Raw genomic sequence first — 6000 nt, 5'->3', positions numbered from 1 at the left:
TATATATTTATATTTAAATTTATAAAAAATATATTCTATATATTATATTATATATATAATAAGTTTAGTATGTTATATTTACATTAATTTATTATATATAAAAGTTGAAAATTATTATTTTTAAATAAAAAAATTAAAGTGAAGTTAGATTAAATTTGAATCCGATCTGAGTCTGTTATGATTCAAATAGAAACTCGAGGTATTCAAATCCAAGCGGATTTTGGATTGGATTCGAATGCAAGTTTTCGGTAGTCAAATTAAATTTGAATCCTCTTCAAGTCCAATCTGATTTTGGATTGGATTTGAATGCAAGTTTTCAGTAGTCAGATTAAATTTGAATCCTCTTCAAGTCCAATATGATTTTGGATTGGATTTGGATGCAGGTTTTCAGTAGTCAGATTTAATTTCAATCCAATATGAGACTGTTATGCTTTGAATTCGAACCCAAGGTCTTCAAATCCAATCGGATTTTGGATTGGATTTGGATGCATGTTTTCGATAGTTGGATCATATGCAAATTTTGGCTGAATCCGATCCAAGCCCAATCTGATTATAGTCCTACAGATAAGTGTTTTTCACTAAATACTGTCTATGTTCTTTTATTTCCCAAGCAAATAAGACAATGGCCATTTTAGCCATAAAAATCAATTATTAAAAGGGACAAATTTGCCCCATCACCCACCTAGGAGATGTAATACCAACTTTCCCTATCTTAAAATCCAAAACCCAAATGGCCCCTAGTGTTGCATGAACCATAAAACCTAGAAATTTGTGAAATCCTGTTTAATAAAAAACCAGAAAGACAAAAATAGGCTTCCATGAGTCAAAAAATGACTTACCCATAAAGCTATGGAATAGGTAGCTTCTTAGAAGTGGCTCGGTTAGCACAGTTCATTCATTGCATAAGCCCTCCCAAATGGGCTGAGAGAGAGAGAGAGAGAGAGAGGGATTTGTCTAGTGGTAAATGGCTCATTATGTATATGTTGGGCATCAATGCTGCAGATACAACACTGTTTTTCTACTGCTGATGTATGGGTTGGAAGCATTATTTTATGAGAAAATTGTGTCTTTTCTTGTTTGGAAACGTTGCTGCAAGGTAGGACGTTTCTTAGAGCAACAACATTTTCTGTTTGGTACCAATGGTCTAGGAAATGTTTTCAACACTGGCACCTATCATCTAGTGCCACATCATGTCCATGACACTACCACCTTATGCCTTAGTTGGCAGCAACAAGTTGCAGGCTTACAGCTCCAAGAACCGCCAAATTCGGTGTTACTCTAAAACATGCATTCCCTATTTCCAAGGCGTGGCTTGGAGCATTGTTTTTTATGGAACAACAGTTACAAATAAACAAGTGTTTTCTGGAGCACTGTTTTTTTCGATGTGGCACCGTTTTTTGGAGCAACGACATCGATGCCAAACAGACGCTATGTTACCACTAATTCCACCGAAGTGTTCAATCAATTCTCATTTGATTTTTTTTATTTAATTAGTTGAATAGTTCATTCAACCATGGTTTTTAAAACCAAATCGATTAGGGGTCCGGCTACTAGGTCGAATGGTTCGACTGTTCAAACCGAATGGTTGGCCCGTTCTAACAAAAAATAAAAAAATTAAAAATTAAAAAAACAAAAAAATGATCAAAACCGTTCGAACGGTTAACCGCCCAAGTCAGCAATTTGCTGCAAATTTCTGATTTTGAGGAAAATTGAAACCAATCACCTGACTGATTTCCAATTTTTCTAGTCTAACCGTCCAATCCGGTTCTTGAATGGTTAAAACTTCCAAGCCTTTTTCGGTATGCCTGTAACTATTCTAACCCTTCCAACTTGTAATAAAATCAGTTTTTTCCAACGGATGTTGTTGATAGCCTTCTATACACATATTGGAGCCGGTGCCAATATACATGTGTTATAAATTTTTGTAATATAAAATATAAATCTTGTTACTCGTAATTTTTTTTCCTTGGCAAAATATATTCATTTTTCCTTGCATATTTTACAAAAAATGCACCATTACATTTTGTGATTTTTTAAATGAAGAAAAAATCGACCATTTTAACTCCAATGGTGATTCACGAGGATCTCATTTAGTAATTACTTTGTCGATCTGTTCTACCATGTAGCTACATGTTTTCAAGCCAATGAGTATTATTCACTAACGTTGTTACACTGGACCGACCATTGATCCTCTAAGGGGTCATTTGATAATGGCTGAAGTCACAGGACTGAATGACTTATGGATTTGTCTTTAGTGAATAAAAATAATTAAATGATAAAAACATTAAGTATATGATAATTAACCCAATTTCAGTTTCAGCCATTAAATAACTCAAATCTTTTCTTTTTTATCCCAAACTTTAGTCTACATGAAGGGGGCCACCTTAAAATTTTATTAATTATCCATCTTCAAAAGTAACAACACCAAGCAATAAGAAGAGACATCAGCCAATACTAAGAACAATAAGTTTCATATAATCCTCTTTGAACAAGTTTATAAGCTCATGTGGAGCACCATGCATAGACTCCGCTTAGTTATGCCTATGTTTTTTATTCTTATAAATTTGCAAATCTTTCTGATATCCCCTAAGGCTCAGTTTGGAAAGAATACAAATACAACTATCTAGAATGTAAAACCTTGTATTTTATATTATTTTGTATATATTTGTATTTGTGTTTTTTTCAAATTGAGCTTAAGGCTGCATTTGGTTGCAATGTAAATGCAAATATGTACATTATATATTTATCCATTTTTCGTTTCATGAATGCAAATATGATTCACATTTTAAACTGTTTTTGCATTCATCTTGTTTGTTTGAGATAGGTGCAAAGTGCGAACCCATCATTAAATGCTCCAATGCCTTTAACTTTGGTAAAAAAGTTAAATTTTCGAAAGAACACAAAATTGTATCCAAAAAATAGGTACAATAATGCTCTCTTCTCATAGTATAAAAGTGTCGGACAATACATTTTTGCTCTGATAATCATTACTTTTTTACATATCAAACAAACGCTTGCAAACGCGAACCAGTGTACATAAATACCTTGGTTCGATGTTTGTATCGCAAACAAACAGAGCCTAAGTGATAAGTGATGGACCACGGGCAAGGAATCTTCTCAAGAAGAATTTCGACTAGGTGTTATTAGAGAGCATGTCAAACATATTTTAAGGGCTTATTTGGGAAGGGTGAGGTAAAGATTGAGTTAAGTTGGTTCAACTTCTTTGGTTTGGAGTACTCTGAATTCTGGATAAATAAGCTATTCTTGTTGGATTCTAGTTGAGGCCTGAAAGGCTCAAATAGACTACACAACGGAAATAGCTTTATCCCCCCATTTACAGTCATATGGGTCATACTTAGACCTGTTCATGAATCGGGTAGCCTGACGGCCCGGCCCGACCCAGCCCGCACCCTGGTCGAACTTGGACATGTAATTAGGCCCGCGGGCCTGAACTCATACCCAAAACAACAAGTCTGACTGTGTTTCGGGCCGGGCTCAGGATTTGTCAAAAAAGCTTGACCCGACCTGACTCGACTCAACATTATATATTTTATAAAATATATAATATGTAATTTATATAATATATAATATATATTAGAATATATATATATATATATTAATAATTTAATATATACATTTTTTATTTTTTCTTTATAATCTCTCACTCTCTCTCTCTATTCAGCCGCTTCAACAATAACAGCGGCATGAACTAGACTTTGGGCTCGGGCCTTAGAAAAATCTATTAATGCAAAGTGAAAATCTGGTGTAACTCGGCCCATGAACAAATTTAGTTATACTCATAATGCTTCGATCCAAGTCTGACAACATTGATGGGCACATAAGATTAACATACGAGATCTCCTTCTCATTTGATAACCACTGTTTTGGCTTTGTTGCTGAGGTGGTGAGGTTTGATGGGCCACATGATTTGCAAGCAACCAAAAAAAAAAAAAAATCATGTGAACCTCTCCGGTGTCATGTCTAGGAGTTTTGCTTAAGCTGTCACGTGTCCCTGTTCCTTCACATGTATCACAAAACCATCATCTGTATGGCATAGGATGTTGAGTCATGTTGCAAGGAAGGGCCTGTTTGGGAGGGTTGAAGCTTTAGTTGAGCTACTTTTACCAAATGGACAGAGTAGGGCTATCACTATCAAGTATCAGCCTCTGATTCATGCCTAAGCTCGGTCAAATTTTAACAAATTCTCAACCATTAGGCTATGCTTGCACCTAAAAATACGATATTTAAATTTTAAATTAATTGCTGTCGTATTTAGGTGTGGTTTGAAACTTAATTTGAACCCATTTTCTAATGCAGCCTTTTTCTTTCCTTCAATTGAAGCTCGAGTCTAGTTGGCAAATGAGTGTGATTTTTGGACCCACGCAAGCTGTCACGTGTGCAGTTTGTGTAAAATAAAAATTGAATGCATTTTACTTTGAACAAGTGCCAATTTCTCATTTGGCATTATTTAACAATTCATTCTATAGATTTGAGAAACAATATCAATATAACACTTTTGGTGCTCTATGAATAAGTGGATTGGACAAACACCTTAATATTTTTTCTTCTCTTGTCTTTGACAAACACATTGAGGTGGTCAAAACCTAAATGAAGTATGAATGGACCCATGGGAGTAGATCTGTTCATGGGCCAGGCCGGGCCGGACTTTCACTTGTCATTAAGGGAAATATGTTAGGCCCGAGCCCGAGCTCGATCCGGACAACGGGCCTATAACTTAGGCTCAAGTCCGGCTCTGATAAAAAGCTTGAAGCCCGAAGCCCGACCTAATAAAAAAAAAATTCCCTATTCAAATTAGAATTAAAAATTCAGATAGTTTTTTTTCTTCTATTTAAATGAACAATGGGCCTACAAGATGGATTTTTTCCCCTTTCTTTTATATTTTAAAACACACTTTTATATTCTTAAATAAAAAAAACTATTCAAATGGACATAATCACATTATTCATTTTAAGTCTAATATTAGGTAGGGCCGACAAAACCCGAGCCTGACTCGAATTTATTGCAGGCCAGACTTTTTGGCCCGAATTTAAGCCAGCGGACCTATAACCATGTTCAAGCCCATTCGGGGACTGGGCTGGCCCGTCGGGCCACCCGGCCCATGAAGAGAGGTCTACATGAGAGAGACTATTGAGGTGAAGAGTGGGAGGAGAGGAAAATTTACATGGAAACTATGTATTAATGCGGGGTGCATGGCTCCTTTGGGTCCCTCTCGCTCCGCCCCTAATGCCAAGGCCGTGTTTGCAATGCTTTCAAAGGATTATTTCTGAAAAATTTTGTGACTCAAAGGATAATTTTTTAAATTAAAACCATGAAAATTGTTAGAATTAATTATTACCTTTGCCCAAGCAGTGGTTAGGGGTGCAAGTCAGGCACCCGTTTTGTTTTGGGTCGGGCTATTCAAGTTTTGACAAAATTCTAACCCGTTTTGTTTGTTAGTATTTAGGGAGGCATTAAATTGATCAATCAATAAATTGATCATGATCTTTGCATTCATTTGCCACTATATTTGAGTTCTACGATAAACAAATATAAGAGAGTATGAAGAGTATCATTCAAAAACACTAAAATCTCACTTGAGCAAATTTTACTGGAAAATACTTGCCTATGTAACTAAAACAAATTGGGCATGGTAATTAAACAATTATAGAATCAAAAACTTATTTTAGGCACCAAACCCATAAAATTTTATTGCATTTTCATACCGCTGGCAGCACCGGAATCTCTTTTTTTTAAAGGCGGTCAAAGAAACAAAATTAAATATATATATATGTATATATAAATTATTTTTGAAGGTCTGAATGCACATTTATTATAATACCCTTTACAATTTTAAATTTGCTAATGCGGTCCCACAGCTACTTTTTATAGGATCCGAGTGGTCCTTCAGTCATCCACCAGGCCACCAGGACCATCTAAGTTATTTAGACCATGGTGGCCCTTTTCATCATTGGCGCTCGGATTTATGGAAGATTCTCGACT

Source organism: Nelumbo lutea, chromosome 8 (assembly GCF_056320005.1).
Source record: "Nelumbo lutea isolate HS-2025 chromosome 8, American lotus-T2T, whole genome shotgun sequence".
NCBI classification, from domain to species: Eukaryota; Viridiplantae; Streptophyta; class Magnoliopsida; order Proteales; family Nelumbonaceae; genus Nelumbo; species Nelumbo lutea.
This window is presented reverse-complemented; position numbering follows the sequence as displayed.